Source organism: Procambarus clarkii, chromosome 78, assembly GCF_040958095.1.
Source record: "Procambarus clarkii isolate CNS0578487 chromosome 78, FALCON_Pclarkii_2.0, whole genome shotgun sequence".
In the NCBI taxonomy this organism is placed as follows: domain Eukaryota; kingdom Metazoa; phylum Arthropoda; class Malacostraca; order Decapoda; family Cambaridae; genus Procambarus; species Procambarus clarkii.
The window spans coordinates 26,586,349-26,607,333 of NC_091227.1; the positions used below are offsets into that span (position 1 = coordinate 26,586,349).

A 20,985-nucleotide genomic window follows, 5' to 3' on the forward strand; every position below is an offset into this window, starting at 1 on the left:
ATTACGTACCATTCATGCCAATAGGGCCTCTTTTTTTTTTATTTGTTTATACTCCCACATTGGACGAGGAATATACTATAGTTCTTATACTTATTTTCATACCTGAATAGTTGGTGTATTAATTTTTTTCTTAACCATAGCCTCAGCCTTTTTAGGCTACGTCTTACCCTGAGGGCAAATGTCTTTCTGAGGAGCAACAGTTATTACTAACCTCTTCTCTGCTATTCCCTTCCTAGGTACAGATTTAGTTCAATGGATTTGAGGTGGCTTCGCCGTAGACAACGCCACTTTAACTCGTTTTTTCTCATTTCATTTTTTATTTCCATTTATTATTGCAGCTTTAACAGTAATTCATATTTTATTCCTACACGAAACAGGAGGAAATAACCCACTTGGAGTTTCTTCATTTGTAGATAAAGTCCCCTTTCACCCTTATTTCAACTTTAAAGACATCTTAGGATTTATTGTACTTTTCTGAGCCTTAATTATATTAACCCTTCTTAATCCCTACCTCCTTAGAGATCCAGATAACTTTATTCCAGCAAACCCCTTAGTAACTCCCGTTCATATTCAACCTGAATGATATTTTCTTTCTGCCTATGCCATCCTACGATCAATTCCAAATAAACTTGGAGGAGTTATTGCTTTAGTAGCTTCAATTGCTATTTTAATAATTCTACCATTTACTCACAATTCTACTTTCCGAAGAAGAACATTCTACCCTATTAACCAAATTACTTTCTGATATTTAGTCTCAGTAGTAGTCCTACTAACATGAATTGGAGCACGCCCAGTAGAAACTCCTTATATTCTAACAGGACAAATTTTATCTACACTATTTTTTATACTATATTATTAACCCAATTTTTACAATAATATGAGATAAATGATTAAATTTAAAGTTTAGTTTATAAAAAACAAATGTTTTGAAAGCATTAATAGGAGTATCTCCAACTTTTATATCGAAAGAAAAGAATATCTTTAATATCCAAAATTAATATTTTTACTTACCTTAAACTATCCTTCGATCTACCACTACAATACTAAAAATCAAGTATAAAATAATATCTTTATACCTATACACCAAATTAAAAAATTTAAAGAAACAGGTAAAAAGCTTTTTCAAGCTAAATACATAAGTTTATCATAACGAAATCGAGGTAAAGTACCTCGAACCCAAATAAAAACAAACCTGATTATTACCACTTTAATATAAAAAACAATTCTCAAAGAATCAGGGCCTAAAAAAAACAATCTAAAAATTATCCTTATAAATAAAATACTTGAATATTCCGCTATAAAAATTAAAGCAAACCCGCCCCTTCTATACTCAGTATTAAACCCTGAAACCAACTCAGATTCCCCCTCAGAGAAATCAAAAGGAGTTCGATTAGTCTCAGCTAAACTAGAAGCAAATCACACTATTCTTAATGGAATAGTTAACCATAAAAACCAAACTTCCTCCTGGTATACAATAAAATCCTTAAAATTAAAACTCTCAATTAAAAAAATAAAAGACAATAAAATTAAAGCCAAACTTACCTCATATGAAATAGTTTGAGCAACAGAGCGTAAACTTCCCAACAAAGAATATTTACAATTTGAAGCCCAACCAGCTATTATTATAGGATACACACCCGCACTTAAACAACATATAAAAAATAATACCCCTAAACTTATATTAAATAAACCCCTACCATATGGTAATACCCTTCATAAAATTAAAGAAATAAATAAACTTAATACAGGAGCTATATAATAAGGTAAAAAATTAGATATTCTCAAATTTATATTCTCCTTACAAAAAAGCTTCACAGCATCAGAAAAAGGCTGCAGAATACCTATAATTCCTAATTTATTAGGCCCCTTACGAATTTGAATATAACCTAAAATTTTTCGTTCCAACAAAGTAACAAAAGCTACTCCTAATAACACACAAATAATTAAAATTAAATAATTAACAACTATAACCAATATTACCCCCCCGTGACCAAGCATTTTTATTATTTATAGACTCCCTATATTATTAGATTCTAAATCTAACGCATATTCTGCCAAAATAACTCAAAAATTTTTTAGTTATTTAATCCTTTCGTACTAAAATAACTATAATTAATCCTGAAAGATATAAACCAACCTGGCTTACACCGGTCTGAACTCAAATCATGTAAAATTTTAAAGGTCGAACAGACCTTCTATTATATAAATATAAATATATAAATTTCTATTATATAAATTATATTATCTCTACTCTATAAAGAACTTTTAATTCAACATCGAGGTCGCAAACTTTCTTGTCGATAAGAACTCTTAAAGAAAATTACGCTGTTATCCCTAAAGTAACTTAATCTTTAATCCCTTTTAGGATCATTAAACCAAACATCACTGTAAAAAAAAAAGACAGTTATTTAATATTTTATCCTTGTCACCCCAACCAAATACTCTAAAATAATACCCTTAAATAAAACTAACTACTATATTATAAATATAAAGTTTTATAGGGTCTTATCGTCCCTCCAGATTATTTAAGCCTTTTCACTTAAAAGTTAAATTCAATATATTAATTTAAGACAGATTATTTCTTGTCCAACAATTCATTCTAGCCTTCAATTAAAAAACTAATGATTATGCTACCTTTGCACGGTCATAATACCGCGGCCTTTTAGTTCCCAATGGGCAGGTTAGACTTTATAAACCTCCATAAAGACATGTTTTTGTTAAACAGGCAGAAATAATTTTTGCCGAATTCCTTAAAGAAATATTTAAATACATAAAAATAATTTAATAATTTAAATTAAATTCAAACACAATTATATACTAATATACTCATTATACCTATTTCAACACTATTTCTAAATAATTTTTAATAAACAATTAAAAAACATATAAATATTATTAACCTAAATTTTACTTATAACACCCTATAAACCTAGCTAATTTTAAGCCTAGTTAAATCCTTTAAAAATATTTTTTTATAATATTAAATAATAAAGAGCTAATCCCCCTTATTTTAACTATTTTTATAAATATATAAAAATGCTAATTTAAATTCACTTCTTAAAAAACTAGATATTAAGAAACCCGATTAATATTTCACTTCTAAAATAAAATTATAAATTTTTCTGCTACAAAAACTTACCTTTTAATTTAGCTATTTCCTTTTCGAGATACATAACCGAATTATATTAATTTAAACATCTATTATACACAAGATACATAACTTTAATATTACTTTTTTATTATTAAATCTTAAATTATTTCAAATTTCCTTTACAGTATTTTATACTAAGTCTTTAATATTATTCAATTAAATTTACTATATTTAAAAAATCTTTTTCATATTAACTACACTAAACAACTATTCATAATCAAAATATATCGAATTACACGACAAACCTTCTCGGTGTAAATGAGATGCTAATTTTTAGCTTTACTTTGTAATTCTAGAGACACTTTCCAGTACCCCTACTATGTTACGACTTATTTCACATTAAATGAAAGCGACGGGCGATATGTACATAATTTAGAGCTTATATCAAAAAATCTCACTACTCCTTTTCTTACAATTAAATCCTCCTTCATAAATATATTTAAATACTTAATTCATATTAAATAAATTTTATTGTAACCCATATTTACTTATTTATAAGCTGCACCTTGATCTAATATACTCAATAATATGATTTCAATAATATTTTCTCCTAAATTATCTTATAATGACGGTATACAAGCTGATTAACTAAAATAAGTAAAATAATGCGTGTTGTATCGTTTATAAAACAGGTTCCTCTAACTAGACTAAAACACCGCCAAATTTCTTAAATTTAAAGAACATAACTCCTAATATTCTAGTATTTATAAATTAAGTCTAAGTGTACTAGGGTATCTAATCCTAATTCATACCTTAGTTTTTTAAGTTTCACTACCTTAATTTTCAAATAAGTCTTTATATTTTATAACCCAATTTCACTTTTTATAAACATAAACTCTTATTTTAATTAATTTATTAACTTCTACTAATATACTTTATTTAATTTTCAAGTATAACCGCGACTGCTGGCACAAGATTTTGTCAAACTTATTATAATTTACTAACTCAAGATTTCTCCTATTGATAATATTAAATATTGCATACCTATATACACTATACTTTAAGCAAATATATTTCACCAAAATTTACATATACTAAATAATTATAAAACAAAGCTCAAAGCAAAAATCAAACTTTATTAAACATAATTCACCAAAATATAATTCAACTAATAATAAACTCACAACTTAAAATTTAAGAAAATATTAATAGAAACCAAAAAGAGGTATTCCACTGTTAATGGAAAAATTGAAATTATTTCCTATTAAGGAAATTTATTGGTTAAGAAAAAGCTTCTAACTTATTTCTTGAGCGGTTTAATTCCGTTCAAATTTCATTATACGTAAGTGTTACAGCACGAGAAGTTTTGATCTTCTAAGAATTGGTTAAACTCCATTATGTATAATATAATTATACATGTATATTAATTCAATCTTGTTCATGCCCCTCAACATAAATTTTATTTTTTCACTTTAATTACAAATAATTTCATACATCTAATTCAATTTTAAGAATTAATAACATTAATAAATTTATTAATCTCTTCATATCTTTAATTACACCAAATAATAACTTTAAACCTTTATAATACATATATATACATTTAATTTATATTAAAATTATGCTATGTTATTAATATATATATATTATCTTATATAATAAATTACACTGAAAATACAATTTAATTAAATTAATTTATTTTAATAAAAATAAATTTTAATATAAAATACATTAAAATATTATAAAAAATATTGAGGAAGATAATCTTCCTCAATATTTTTTATATAATAAAATTTAAAAAAGTATAATTAATTCTATATATATAAAATAATGCTTTATTATAAAAAATTATTTTTATTATTAAGTTATTTATATATATATACTAATTCAATCTTGTTCTGCCCCCTCCAACATAAATTTTATTTTTTCACTTTAATTACAAATAATTTTATACATCTAATTAATTTTAAGAATTTTCATGGATAATACAATTTTAAAAAGATTAGTCTTATTCTGCCCCCCCAGTAAAATAATTTATTAAAACATTACTATCATATTCTTGATTTATAGTAAATTATGTTGATTTTTCTCAATTTATATAATATTATATATTTAGAAATAACTACATCGGGCTACCTCTTTCATTTCCTTAAGATTCTAGCGTCTAAGGTCTTCTATCTTCTATTATTATTTATCAGAATGTAAATATTATAAAAATCAGCTTCGATTGAGATATACCAAAGCATAATGAGAGGATTAACGGAAGTCTAAATAATAAAAACTTAGTTCAAGAAAAAAATGTTACGTAAAAGTACTCTTTTCTGACGAAGAGTACTTTTACTACATTTTTTCCTGTAGGTAGCCTTAAACTAATATAGAGAGAAATTTAATATAAGATTGCGTTCTATTTATACTAAATTTAATTTTTGTTATTTAGATAAGGTAATATATATATGTGCTTTAGAAAAATATTCTGCCCCTTCCTAAAATAAAAATCTTATTATTTTATATTAATTTTAAATAATTTAATATATTAATTCAATTTTAAGAATTAATAACATTAATAAATTTATTAATCTCTTCATATCTTTAATTACACCAAATAATAACTTTAAACCTTTATAATACATATATATACATTTAATTTATATTAAAATTATGCTATGTTATTAATATATATATTATCTTTATATAATAAATTACACTTGAAATACAATTTAATTAAATTAATTTATTTTAATAAAAATAAATTTTAATATAAAATACATTAAAATATTATAAAAAATATTGAGGAAGATAATCTTCCTCAATATTTTTTATATAATAAAATTTAAAAAAGTATAATTAATTCTAGTATATATAAAATAATGCTTTATTATAAAAAATTTATTTTTATTATTAAAGTTATTTGTATATATATACTAATTCAATCTTGTTCTGCCCCCTCCAACATAAATTTTATTTTTTCACTTTAATTACAAATAATTTTATACATCTAATTAATTTTAAGAATTTTCATGGATAATACAATTTTAAAAAGATTAGTCTTATTCTGCCCCCCCAGTAAAATAATTTATTAAAACATTACTATCATATTCTTGATTTATAGTAAATTATGTTGATTTTTCTCAATTTATATAATATTATATATTTAGAAATAACTACATCGGGCTACCTCTTTCATTTCCTTAAGATTCTAGCGTCTAAGGTCTTCTATCTTCTATTATTATTTATCAGAATGTAAATATTATAAAAATCAGCTTCGATTGAGATATACCAAAGCATAATGAGAGGATTAACGGAAGTCTAAATAATAAAAACTTAGTTCAAGAAAAAAATGTTACGTAAAAGTACTCTTTTCTGACGAAGAGTACTTTTACTACATTTTTTCCTGTAGGTAGCCTTAAACTAATATAGAGAGAAATTTAATATAAGATTGCGTTCTAATTTATACTAAATTTAATTTTTGTTATTTAGATAAGGTAATATATATATGTGCTTTAGAAAAATATTCTGCCCCTCCTAAAATAAAAATCTTATTATTTTATATTAATTTTAAATAATTTAATACACACTTATCAACTTAAGAAATAAAATTCTATAACTAAAAATGTTCCCCTTTCAGAAAGGGGGGAACATTTTTAGAAGAAACTTCTTCAACTTTACAGCGAAAATGTAATATGTTACACACCTTAAAAACAAATTAGAGGCTTATTACCAAAATTTAGGTCGAAACTAAACGCGAATCTTCGCTTTCTAATTTATAAAGTTGATCTACCGATACCTTATGATTGCAAATCATAAATCATAATTGACTACAACTCTACTCATTCCACTCCAGAGCACCTTTCAATCACTCATAATACAAACCAACAAGTAAAATTAATAAAAATATCAACCCCGCCAATAATCAAGTAAAAATATTTGTTAACCTGATAATATAAGCCAAAGGTATTAAAAGAGTAATCTCAACATCAAAAATTAAAAAAATTACAGCTACTAAAAAAAACCGAAGAGAGAAAGGTAATCGGGCCCTTCCTTTTGGATCGAACCCACACTCAAAAGGTCTACTTTTTTCACGATCGACTACAACCTTCTTAGATAATAATGAAGCTACTAATATTACTAATATCCTTACTACTAAAGTAAATAAAACACTTGTTATTAAAATATAAATTAATTTTTCTAGACTCTAGACCTTTTGGTTGGAAGCCAAATATACATTTATACTAAAAAATTAACCCCCTCATCAGTAAATAAATACATATAAGAATAACCACACTACATCTACAAAATGTCAATATCAAGCAGCGGCCTCAAATCCAAAATGATGATAAGAAGAAAAATGACACTTATATAAACGATATAAACATACTGAAAGAAACGAAGAACCAATAATAACATGAAGCCCATGAAACCCAGTAGCCACAAAAAAAGTTGAACCATAAATAGAATCGGCAATTGAAAAAGATGCTTCCACATATTCAAAAGCCTGTAACCCTGTAAAATACAACCCTAATATAACAGTTAATATCAACCTTTGTAAAGCCTCTTTATGATTAGAATTTAAAATTGCATGATGAGATCAAGTTACCGTAGCCCCAGAAGACGATAAAATTGTAGTATTTAATAAAGGCACACCGAAAGGATTAAACGGTTGAATACCTCTAGGAGGCCAAAATCTGCCAACCTCTACAACAGGAGCTAAGCTCCTGTGAAAAAATGCCAAAAAAAAAGAGAAAAAAAATAAAACTTCTGATAAAATAAATAAAATTATACCTCAACGTAATCCTCTTATCACAGCCCCAGTATGTAGTCCTTGATAAGTACCTTCACGAACTACATCACGCCACCATTGAATTATAGTTAAAATTACACCTACAAATCTTAAATACAATAAATCTGCCCTAAATTGATGAAATCACTTAATTAACCCAGTAGTTAATATTATAGCTCTAATTGAACCAGTTAAAGGTCAAGGTCTTATATCCACTAAATGGTAAGTATGATGTGTATGTCTTGACATTAATTTACTTCTCTAGCATATAAAGTACTTAAAATAGCAAATACATATGATTGAATAACTGCAACAGCAGACTCTAATATTAATAAAAGAATTTGCAAAATAATAAGAACCCAAAGAATTCTTAAAGGTATAGAAGAACCTATTCCCCCTAAAAGCCTTAATAGTAAATGACCAGCAATTATATTAGCAGCTAATCGCACTGCTAATGTTCCAGGTCGAATAATATTCCTAATACTTTCAATTAAAACTATAAAAGGCATCAATACTCCTGGAGTACCTTGAGGCACTAAATGAGCAAATATTTCTTGAGTGTGATTAATTCAACCAAAAACTATAAAAGATAATCATAAAGGAAAAGCAAGTGATAATGTTATTGCTAAGTGTCTTGAACTTGTAAATACATAAGGTAATAGGCCCAAAGAATTATTAAACACAATTAAAGTAAGTAAAGATACAAATAGCACATTTAAACCAATATTTTTTACTCCTAAAATTACTTTAAATTCACCATATAACATATTAGTAAACTTTAATCATATTATAACTCAACGTGAAGGAGAAACTCAATATATAAAAGGTAAAAATAACAAACCTAAAAAAGTAGAAATTCAATTTAAAGGAAGAGAAAAAACTCTTGAAGAAGGATCAAAAATTCTAAATAATCTTGTTATCATTTTCAAATTTTCTCAATCTCCTGATCCATTTTTCCTACCCGATCTAATTTACAATAAATTACTAAAAAATACTGTACAAGCTAATACTAAAATTAAACTCAACAAAAACATAATATATAAATTTATTCAAAAAAGAGGGGATATTTGAGGCATATAAAAATATTTATTCAATTACTTAAGTCTGACAAACTTATATTATATCTATATTAACTAATTTTTATTTCATCTGAAGTAAATTACTATTTCAAGCTTAAAAGGCTTACACTTATCTTTAAGTTATCAAATGAAGATTTTAAACATGAAGAAACTCAATCCAAAAAACTATTTACACTAACTCTTTCTACTACAATAGGTATAAAACTATGATTCGCCCCACAAATTTCTGAACACTGACCAAAAAATAAACCAGGCCGATTAATAAAAAACCTAATTTGATTTAACCGACCAGGAATTGCATCAGCTTTTATACCTAAAGCTGGAACAGTTCAAGAATGAATAACATCAGCAGCCCTAACAAGTATACGAATTTGAGAGTTTATAGGTAACACTACACGATTATCTACATCTAATAAACGGAACCCAGACTCAGAAAGATCTACCGTTCCTACTATATAAGAATCAAATTCTAAATCTAAAAAATCAGAATATTCATACCTTCAATATCACTGATGACCAATTGTTTTCAAAGTAATCCTAGGATTATTAATTTCATCTAATAAATACAAAAGTCGTAAAGAAGGAAATGCAATAAAAATTAAAATAATAGCAGGTAGAATAGTTCAAATAATCTCAACTTCCTGTCTTTCCAATAAATAACGATTAACCAAAAAATTAAAAAATAAATAAAATATAATATACCCCACAAATGTAACAATTAAAATTAACACAACTATAGTATGATCATGAAAAAAAATTAATTGCTCTATTAATGGTGAAGCACTATCTTGAAAGCCTAAATTTCCTCATCTTGCCATTTCTAAAAGAAGAAACCTTCCTTGTAGGAGCTTAAATCCTATACATCTATCTGCCATTTTAGAATTAATTAGAAATTAATGGAATCTCAGAATAAGTATGATCAGCAGGAGGATAAGAATGCTGTCATTCTATAGAAGTAGGTATAAAAAGAGATCTAAATCTTTTTCGACTTATAATAAAAGCCTCTCAAACAATAATTACAAATCCCTAACACAGCTACCAAAGAAATAATAGAACCAATTGAAGATAAAACATTTCATGCCCTATAAGCATCGGGATAATCTGAATAACGTCGAGGTATCCCATTTAAACCTAAAAAATGTTGAGGAAAAAATGTTACATTTACCCCCACAAATATAGTAAAAAAATGAATTTTTAATCATTTTTGATTTAAAGATAAACCGGTAAACAAAGGGAATCAATGAACAATACCTGCAAAAATTCCAAACACAGCCCCTATGGATAAAACATAATGAAAATGAGCCACTACATAATAAGTGTCATGAAGAATAATATCAATAGAGATATTAGCTAACACAACCCCAGTTAACCCCCCTACAGTAAATAAAAAAATAAAGCCTAATACCCATAATAAAGAAGGACTGTAATTTACTTGCGTTCCCTGAAGAGTTCCTAATCAACTAAAAATTTTAATACCAGTAGGAACCGCAATAATTATCGTAGCAGAAGTAAAATAAGCCCGAGTATCTACATCCATCCCTACCGTAAATATATGATGAGCTCATACTACAAAACCTAAAATACCAATAGCAATTATAGCATAAATTATACCTAATGTCCCAAAAGCCTCTTTCTTACCTGATTCTTGAACTACAATATGAGATACTATACCAAAAGCAGGTAAAATTAAAATATAAACTTCAGGGTGTCCAAAAAATCAAAATAAATGCTGATATAAAATAGGATCCCCTCCTCCTGCTGGATCAAAAAAAGAAGTATTTAGATTACGATCTGTTAATAATATAGTAATAGCTCCTGCCAACACAGGTAAAGATAATAATAATAAAACAGTAGTAATAAACACTGATCAAACAAATAACGGTATTCGATCCATGGTTATCCCTACTGTTCGTATATTAATAGCAGTTGTTATAAAATTTACTGAACCTAAAATAGAAGATACACCTGCTAAATGTAGAGAAAAAATACCTAAATCTACAGATGCCCCCGCATGAGCAATAGCAGAAGCTAAAGGAGGATAAACAGTCCATCCTGTTCCAACTCCTCTCGCAACTATACCCCTAGTTAATAATAAAGTCAAAGAAAAAGGAAGCAATCAAAACCTTATATTATTTATTCGAGGAAAAGCCATATCTGGAGCACCTAATATTAAAGGAATTAATCAATTTCCAAACCCACCAATTATAATAGGTATTACTATAAAAAAAATTATTACAAAAGCATGAGCTGTAACTACCACATTATAGATCTGATCATCCCCAATTAATCTTCCTGGTTGACCTAACTCCACCCGAATAATCATTCTTAATGAAGTTCCTACTATACCAGCTCAAGTACCAAAAACAAAATATAATGTTCCAATATCCTTATGATTTGTAGAAAAAAATCATCGTTGCGTAAATAAAATGGCCGAGCTTTAGGCGCTAAACTGTAAATTTAGATACAAGATTTTTCTTTTTTATTAGGTTTTATAGTAATAATTAAAAACGTCAAATTGCAAATTTGAAAATGTGCTAACACTAAAACTTTTAAGACCTAAAAGAAATTCTTTTTTTTACAACTTTGAAGGATGTTAGTTTAATTAACTTAAAGTCTTAATATATTATATAAATTGAAGGAACTAATATCCCAATAAAATTTGTAATTATTACCATATTCATAATTTTATTTCCTTCATAATCCTTTGTAACTCAACCCCTAAAAGGAAATACTAAAGTCAAAAAAGAAATCCTTATACGAATATAAAAATAAAGAGTTACCAACCTACATATTAAAAGTACTAATAAAGGATATAAATAATTACTAAAAATTATTTCCTGAATAATAAATCACTTAGGAATAAACCCTAAAAAAGGAGGTAAACCTCATAAAGAAAATAAACTCATTATAGACACAACCTTAGGTATTAAAGGAAATCTACTATTAACTAAATGAGAAAAATGATAAGCCTGCTGAAAATAAAAATTTATAATAACCAAAATTGAAAGTAAACAATACACCCTAAAGTATAATAATCAACAATACTCCCTTAAAATTATAGCAAAAAATATTCAAGATATATGATTAATAGAAGAAAATGCTATAATCTTTCGTAAATATAATTGATTTAAGCCCCTCATAGCCCCAACAATAGCAGATACTACAGCAGAAGTAAAAATTATAATTAAACTTCACTTATCATAAACCAAATAAGATAATAAAATTATAGGCCCCATTTTTTGTAAAGTTATTAAAATAATTGCTTGAATTCAACTTAATCCTTCTATAACCTGAGGAAATCAAAAATGAAAAGGAGCTGCGCCTAATTTTAATAATAATGACAAAGAAAATACTATCTTTAAATTTACCATCATCAAAATAAATAAAGCTGAAAAAATAATTATAATTGAAGCCAAAACTTGCACTAAAAAATATTTTAAAATACTCTCTGAACTATAACGGTTACTTCTAAAAGAAATTAAAGGAATAAAAGATAATAAATTTAACTCTAACCCCACTCAAGCCCCAAATCAAGTATCCGAAGAAATACATAATACTAACCCTAAAACTAAAGTAAAAAAAAAGAGTATTCTAAAAGGAGAAACCACCGGAAAGAGAGAAATTGATCTCATTCACGGGGTATGAACCCATTAGCTTATCTTAGCTTATCTTTCAATAATATGAGTAAATTTTACATAATTAGTCACATCAAAACTATCCTTTTATCAGGCATCATATTATTTATAGGTATATACCACTGCTGTGGCTTCAACACAACATTCTAATTTTAAATTATATAAATTAAATTAAAACCAACATAATAATAACAATAGTCACTCATAAAAAAAACCTCTTTATATAAATTTTAATTATATTACCCTGAGTAACTTCTAAATAATAAGAACCTTTTATAATTACACTAAATCCTCCTTGTCCCCCAAAATATTCAGATCATCCTTTATCTCCAATTTTATCATACCTTTTTCCCAATTTTAAAATATAATAATTTAATTTTACCCTAGATAAAAAAGGTATAAATCACATAGATCCTGAAAACCTTCTAATAAAATATAAACCTAAACTACTTAAAGTTTCATTTAAACTTATAATATTTAATATATATCCAGTAAAAGAACCAATTAATAATAATAATAATACCAAACTTTTTATAAACCTCCTTAAACAAATTATATAATATTCAGGAAATATTACTCAAGATAATCTTGCTCCTCTTAAAATAGAACTTAATCTTAATATTACCATAGGATTAGTTATAATAAAATCGTTATCGCTAATCCCCCTCATATTTCTAATATGCCTTATTCTAGTAAGCCTATAAAAAATTAAACGAAAAGTATAACTTACTGTTAAACCAGTAGCTAAGATATATATAATAAACCTAATAAAATTAATATTACTTATAAAAGCTATCTCCAAAATTAAATCTTTAGAATAAAATCCAGCCATAAAAGGTATACCACATAAAGATAAATTTGATAAATTTATACAAACACCAGTTAAAGGTATTCTAATAATCAAGCCCCCCATTATACGAATATCCTGATAATCTCCCAAACTATGAATTACAACCCCCGCACATAAAAATAATAAAGCCTTAAATAAAGCATGAGTTAATAAATGAAAAAAAGCTAAATCAGGAAACCCCAAAGATAAAACTCTTAATATTACCCCCAATTGACTCAGAGTAGATAAAGCAATAATCTTCTTTAAATCATACTCAAAATTCGCCCCTAGACCTGCTATAAATATAGTTGTACAAGAAATAATTAATAAAAAAGATTGAACCGAAGACCCTTCAAAAATAGGCCTAAATCGAATTAATAAATAAACACCAGCAGTCACCAGAGTTGACGAATGTACTAATGCAGAAACTGGTGTTGGAGCTGCTATAGCAGCTGGCAACCAAGCAGAAAAAGGAATTTGTGCTCTTTTTGTTATAGCAGCCACAACAATTAATACTTTTATTAAAATTATATCTTCACTAGTATATAATCTTCAAACCATAAAATTTCAGCCCCCCATTCTAAAAAACAAAGCAATACTTAAAAGAATTGCTACGTCTCCTACCCGATTTGATAAAACAGTTAACATTCCCGCATTAGCAGATTTTTCATTCTGATAATAAATCACTAATACATAAGAAATTAACCCTAACCCATCTCACCCTAATAAAATACTAATTAAATTAGGCCTAACAATTAAAGCATTTATTGAAATAACAAAAGCAAGTACTAAATATATAAAACGATTATAATGTTTATCTCCCCTTATATATTCCCCCCTATAAAATATAACCATAGAAGAAATAAATAAAATAAATCTTAAAAATATAAAACTTAACCAATCAAATACCAAAGTTACCACAATAGAAGAAGAATTTAAAGAATATAATTCCCACTCAATTACATACCTAACCAAATTCTGTAATCTCATTAAAGATATACTTAAACACAATAAAGAACTTACAATTAAAAAAACTAACCTCACTAAATGCATAGAGAATTTTCAAACCACTATTTAAAATAAATTCTTATAACTTTGACACCACAAATCAATATTTTCTTTTAAACTATTTAAATTAAATTAAAGGTAAAACTAAGCCCCTCTTTAAAATTATTAAATTTAAAGGAATTCAATGGAGACTTAAAACATAATACTCCCTTAGCTTACCAGAACAACATGCATACAATGATCTAAAAAACGTCCCATGCTGTCTAATCGAATACAAATATAAAGTATAGGCTGCCCTAAAAAAAGACAAACCAATTAACCCAATTATCCTTACTTTTCTTCAACTTACTATTCCAATAATTAAATTAATTTCTCCTAACAAATTTAACGTAGGAGGAGCCGCTATATTCCTAATACTTAATAAAAATCACCATAAACCCAAAGAAGGCATTAAATTTAATAACCCCTTGTTAATTAATAAACTACGACTCCCTAATCGCTCATAAATAATATTAGATAAACAAAATAAACCGGACGAACATAATCCATGTCCTACCATAATAATAACAGCCCCATTTATTCCCCATCATCTAAACACCACTAAACCACCTAAGACTAATCTTATATGAGCTACTGAAGAATAAGCAATTAAAGATTTCATATCCACTTGCCGTAAACATAAAATTCTAACAAAAACACCTCCTAAGACACTAATACCTACTCACACTCAAGAAAATATTTTATTTTCTTCAGTAAACATTCTTAATACACGAATTAAACCATACCCACCTAACTTTAATAAAACACCTGCCAAAATCATTGAACCAGCTACGGGAGCCTCAACATGAGCTTTAGGTAACCACAAATGAAATAAATACATAGGGAGTTTTACTACAAATGCCAGTATAGTAAAAAAATACCATAAAATACTGACCATTCCTAATTCAGATTCCCTTACTTTAGTTAACCCTATTATTAAACTACCCCCCACTATATACAACCTAATTAAAGACACCAATAAAGGTAAAGAAGCAAATAATGTATAAAACAATATATAAATACCAGCCTGAGTTCGCTCAGGCTGGTATCCTCAACCTAAAATTAAAATTAGAGTAGGAATTAAAGAACTTTCAAACCTTAAATAAAACATTAAATAATCTATAGAACAAAAAGTTATTACTAAAGCAAATAATAAAATTAAATTTAAAAATAAAAATAAACAACTAAATTTATTTGTCTTTTTTACTATTTGACTTCTATAAATAACAAGTACAACAATTCAAACCCTTAATATTACTAAGATTATACTTAAATAATCTGTCCCTAATTGTATTCCTAAATTAAATATATAAAAATCATGGCCCTCACATGTCACTCACATTATCACATATCGTACCTCCTGTATCATCTATTACCTCCCAGGTCCCTTCTTCAACTGCAACACTTGCAGTGCAAATCTCTAATCCCAGGGACCTCTTCTCGATGTTCACGGGAGCCATCATCCTTCGGGTCGTCCACTGATCCTTACTGAGAACACAGAGAGCACATAGGAGAACAAAACAAAATACTGCTGAGAAACATGGGGTCAATTGAGGGATATGCTTCCCGAGCCAGTCATGTCCATAGCCGGCAACATCCACTAGCCTGGCTTGGACCGAAGAGGGCACTAGACCTTTTGAACACACCTCACATACCTCTGAAGTCTGGGGAATCTCTGGCTGGTTCAATACACGCTGTACCTTGCCATACCGCAAGTACACATCCGCCTTCGCTCCAGACTCGTTGGTATCTGTGGGTGCCTGCACACAAGGCCTCTCTTCGTGCTCAGGTACCTCTGCCTTCTTAACTTTATGTTCCTTGTCGAGAGAATCAGGAGACACTGCTAAATAACTGTCGATCTGCGGGGGAGAGGACAAATTAGACATGTTCAAATCCGTGTCTGTCTTTACCTGGACATTACCATTGCCTGTTACCTCAGACCGTGCTGTTCCGGTAGACTCGTCCGCAACCTTGGGAAGATTGATGCTCCAATCTGTCACCAAGTCGTTGGCTAGTACCACGTCAATCCCAGCCACAGGGAGGGTATCGACTACTGCCAACACACATGTGCCGCTGAAATAAGGCGTGTCGAGATGTACTGGCACTAAGGGGGCGATGTACTGCGTCCTTGGAAACCCAACCAGGACAACCTCTTGTCTCCCGTTCACACTTACTCCCTCGGGTAACGAGCTCTTCACGATCAGGGACTGGGCTGCTCCACTATCTCTGAGCACGACAATTGATCTACCAGTATGATCACTCGTTACATACCCGGTTGAAGTGTGAGGGGCCAACAAACTTGGTCCTTCCTGCGTCGTCGTAGACTGGTTTCCTACTGGTGATGTAACACAGCTCACCAACATCACCTCCCTTCGTGCGCTGCCACCTCTTCTACCTCGGCACCTAGCAGCTATGTGCCCTTTCTGCCCACAAGTCCAGCACACCATATTCCTCCTTGGACTACGGTGTTTCGGACTACTGGGACTTGTTCTTCGGGGGCTACTTGGGGGCGTCTTCTTAGCACTTCGTGGGACGGGTCTTTCTTCTTCTTCGTCGTGAGGTCTGTCAAACCGGCGCTGGTAATTCCTCGAGACGTACTTAGCAGACGGCCTATGAGTCAGGATGTACTCTTCAGCCATGGTGGCTGCTGCACTCAAGGTCTCTACCTGCTGTTCCTCTAAGTACGTCTTCAGGTCTACAGACAAACAATCCTTGAAGTCCTCGAGCAGAATCAGCTGCTCGAGGTCTTCCTTGGTCTCCACCTTCCGAGAGGCGCACCATTCTTGAAAAAGTCGCTCCTTGATGGTGGCGAATTCGGTGAAAGTGTGCTCTGAGGTCTTCTTCAGGTTTCGGAACTTTTGCCTATATGCCTCAGGTACCAATTGGTACGCCATGAGCACCACTTTCTTCACCATATCGTAATCGCCGGAGTCGTCAAGGGATAACGTAGAGTAGGCGATTTGGGCCTTCCCAGTCAAGACTGACTGTATCATGATGGCCCAATTCTCCCTTGGCCACTCCAAAGAGGCAGCGACTTTCTCGAAGGCTGCGAAGAACTTCGAAACCTCTCTCGTTGAATTTGGGGACCATTTTGATATTTCTTACCGGATCGAAACCGCTTACTCCAGTTTGTCTCTGTCCAGCGCCTAGTCGTAAAACTTCTAGTTCATGTTGTCTCTGTCTTTCTTTTTCTTCTCTTTCTCGTTCTTCTCTCTCTCGTCTCTCTTCTAATTCTAGACGCCTCATCGCCAATTCTTTATCTTTTAACTCTCGTTCTAATTCTAACTTCTTCCATTCAATTTCTCGATTGATTTCCAAGGCACGCATTTTGACTGTTAGGAGGCTGATATTAAGCTCACCTGCATCACTGTCAATGTCACTGCCCTTATCTTCCTTTTCTGTGGAAGCTATTTCCTCACCTTCCCTTGTACTAGGAGTCTCGCCTTCCTGTTTCTCTTCTGCCTTCAGGTGCCGGTGAACCTTGGACAAGATCTCCACACGGGAATCACTGGCACGGATCTTGATCTCCAGGTAGGCGCTCACTAGTACAAGTTCCTGTTTGCTCAGATACTTTAATCTGGCAAGACAGTCCACTCTGTTCAGAAAAGCCTGAACATCGTCCAGATCATCGATGGTAGCTTTGTCTGCCATTGTCACAGATGGAACACACTGCTTGCACGTTAGCACTTAACACCCCGAGCACTGTTCTACGCCAATATTGCACCAAACACTGCACTTGCCAATATTGCATGTAATCACTCCGGGCACCGCACTACCCAATATTGCACTGAGTCCAAGCGAACACTTCGCTCTACAATATTGCACTAAATCACTGAGCACCGCACTAGTCAATATTGCACTTAGTCACTGAGCACCGCACAGGACGTATAACGTCACAATCGTCACACAGGGGGAATTATATACAGGGATTACGCCACTTCACCACCCCTGTCAAACATACTTAACAAGGGGACGGATCCCGCTGGGGATGCCAATTATGTTACGGCCCTCTCGGGACGCAACGGGGTTCTTACTCTGATGTAGTTAGAGGAAGATATATATCCGGCCCCAAGCCAGTAGAGGCTATCAAGGGATGCGATCCGTGACGCAAGTAACTTAAAGGGAGTAGGGAAAAAAAGGTAAGAACTTAATATAATATATTGACCACCACCAATAAATAAATATTATATAAAAGGAGTACACAGGGGGAGGGGTATTAACACTTTGCAAGGGGATTATTCACTGTAGTCTTCTGCTGAAGACTCTGGTGCCACACCACTTTCGGTGCCGATTCCTTGGTGCTTTCTTCGTGGCCTCAAGACGTGTCCTCGGAGAACGCTGAGCCTACCCTGGCCACAGGTCAGCCACAACACAGGTCCACTGGGGGCACCGTCGTGGAGGCCGTCAACCACACGTCCAGCAGGTCTGCTGGCAGGTACTGAGCCACCAAGGCTGGTACGGCCACTCCACGAACGATATAAGGGGTACGCCCTAGACAGGAGTCTCGTGTGATATCACCAATCATCCTCCTGTCCTCAATACCCCAGTGGATTATCGTCTCCGACCGTCGGTCCCGGGTAAATCCTTCCACTGCCACTCCACTGGCAGGCTTAACACACCACAGTGTTCTTCCGGGGGGACGACGTCACGACAGCTGCAGCAAACTTCACTGTATGGAGACTGGCTGCCTCGGGTAGACTGACTTCACCTTCAACACAGTGGTCCCAGGTCGGCTCTGTAAGCAGACACGTCATCAATAACCGGGACACTAATACACCACACTCACAGGCTCAGATACAAACGCCCGACATATCCACTCCCTAGATGGCGCTGTCGTCGGAGCACCACCTCACCAGAGGTCAGGAGCGGCGGTGTTGAGCGCTGAACCAGACTGGAAACTGGTCCTCGAGGCCAGTACACGCTGTCCTCACTAGGTGTCGTCGTTCGTTTGGCGGGGGTTTCGGGAGCTGACCCACAGATGGCGTGTTTGTCACTGCTCCAGGCACGGACGCTGGATCCGGGTTCGTAACAATGACATATATTGGCGACTTGTCACCTCTCCTGACAACTATCTCCTTGTTCTCACGAAGGCTTTTAGCTGCCGCTTTAAGCTCGGGGGACAGTATGGTGCTTCTGTAGTTGCCTCGATTCTTTCCTCCTTCTGCAATAAGTTCTGCTTGTAAGGTATCTTTGGTGGTGACCTTCTTTTGTGTCTCGAGGTCGAATATGTCGTCCAACAGAATTTCCAACTCTACTTTCCGGGCCATCTCACTCGGTCTGGACATAACATGACAGTTTATGCCCAGATTTAGGAGAGTGACTTGGTCCTCAGTGAGGTTAATTCCTGCAAGGTTCAGGAAGCCATCTCTTGGTCGTGGAATTGCCATAGGTCCTCCATATAATGTTGTTAGTTTCTTGATAATCCTTGTTTCAGTGCTGAGGTGATGTTGGTCTGTGAGGATGTCGAGGTGTTGTTCAATGCGGGTACGGATACTATCGTCGATGTTGCTATTTCTCCACTCGTTTGTAGCATGAAGTAGTTGCGTTTTGTTGTCTTTGATTTCATTCTCTGCCTTGTATATCTGATCACGAATCAGATCCTGGCGATATTTTATCGTGAAGGCTTGATTCCTTGCTGCTGGGTCGTGCGCTTTAATATTAGTATATTTTGGTAGCAGTCTTTCCTGTAGACATATATTATTAAATATGACCGAAAAAGTAAGATTAATAATTCTAACACGAATTTTCTCAATCTTTCGTACATTTCGTTTCACTGTTGGAGGTAAATCAAAAATCAATTCTCCAAAATTCATTTTTATTTCTAGTCTGACGCGGTAAGTCTCCAAAGGGTAACGAAGGACACTACAGCCGAATTAAAAGCAAAGGTCAACAAACTGATCGAAACTGTGAACGCCAAGAAATCCGGACACCACCTGCCAAAGATCATTGGGGAATATAAACCTGGATATGCGTATGGAAATGTCAAGACGCACAAGCCTGGAAACCCACTTCGGCCAATCATTAACCAGATACCCACACCCACGTACAGACTGGCGAAGCGACTCAACGGCCTGCTGACTCCTTATGTTCCTTGCGCCTTCAGCCTGAAGTCTCCAAAGGAATTTGTTGACTTACTGCGGGGCACACGGGCCACAGGGATAAGAGCCTCGTTGGACGTAGAATCGCTGTTTACCAACGTACCTGTGGACGAGACAATCGGAATGATAGCCGACAGAGTGTATCGTGATCCAGCCTGTACTCCTCTTGACATACCAGAAAATATTCTGAGGAAACTACTCCAAGCTTGTACTAAAGAGGCACCCTTCTTGAGCCCGGATGGGCACATGTATAAGCAAGTAGATGGGGTCGCCATGGGTTCTCCCCTAGGTGTCCTGTTTGCAAACTTCTACATGGGTACCATCGAGCAAAAAGTCTTAGTCGACATGAACTTGAAACCGGCCATATACTGCAGGTATGTTGACGACATTTTTACACAGGTACCTGATGTCAGACATCTGCAGGAGCTG

The 20,985-nt window shown here is 32.1% G+C and overlaps 3 pseudogenes across 1 annotated transcript; all 3 read right to left on the reverse strand.

The window, feature by feature from the left end:
* Positions 1-1,027: 1,027 nt before the first annotated feature.
* LOC138357416 (NADH-ubiquinone oxidoreductase chain 1-like) lies at positions 1,028-1,998 on the reverse strand (annotated as a pseudogene).
* A 5,330-nt stretch (positions 1,999-7,328) lies between these two features.
* LOC138357417 (cytochrome c oxidase subunit 3-like) lies at positions 7,329-8,117 on the reverse strand (annotated as a pseudogene).
* A 960-nt stretch (positions 8,118-9,077) lies between these two features.
* Positions 9,078-15,779, reverse strand: LOC138357415 (NADH-ubiquinone oxidoreductase chain 5-like; annotated as a pseudogene). The gene has a single exon (XR_011225017.1). The product of XR_011225017.1 is annotated as an NADH-ubiquinone oxidoreductase chain 5-like (transcript).
* Between the last annotated feature and the right edge of the window lie 5,206 nt (positions 15,780-20,985).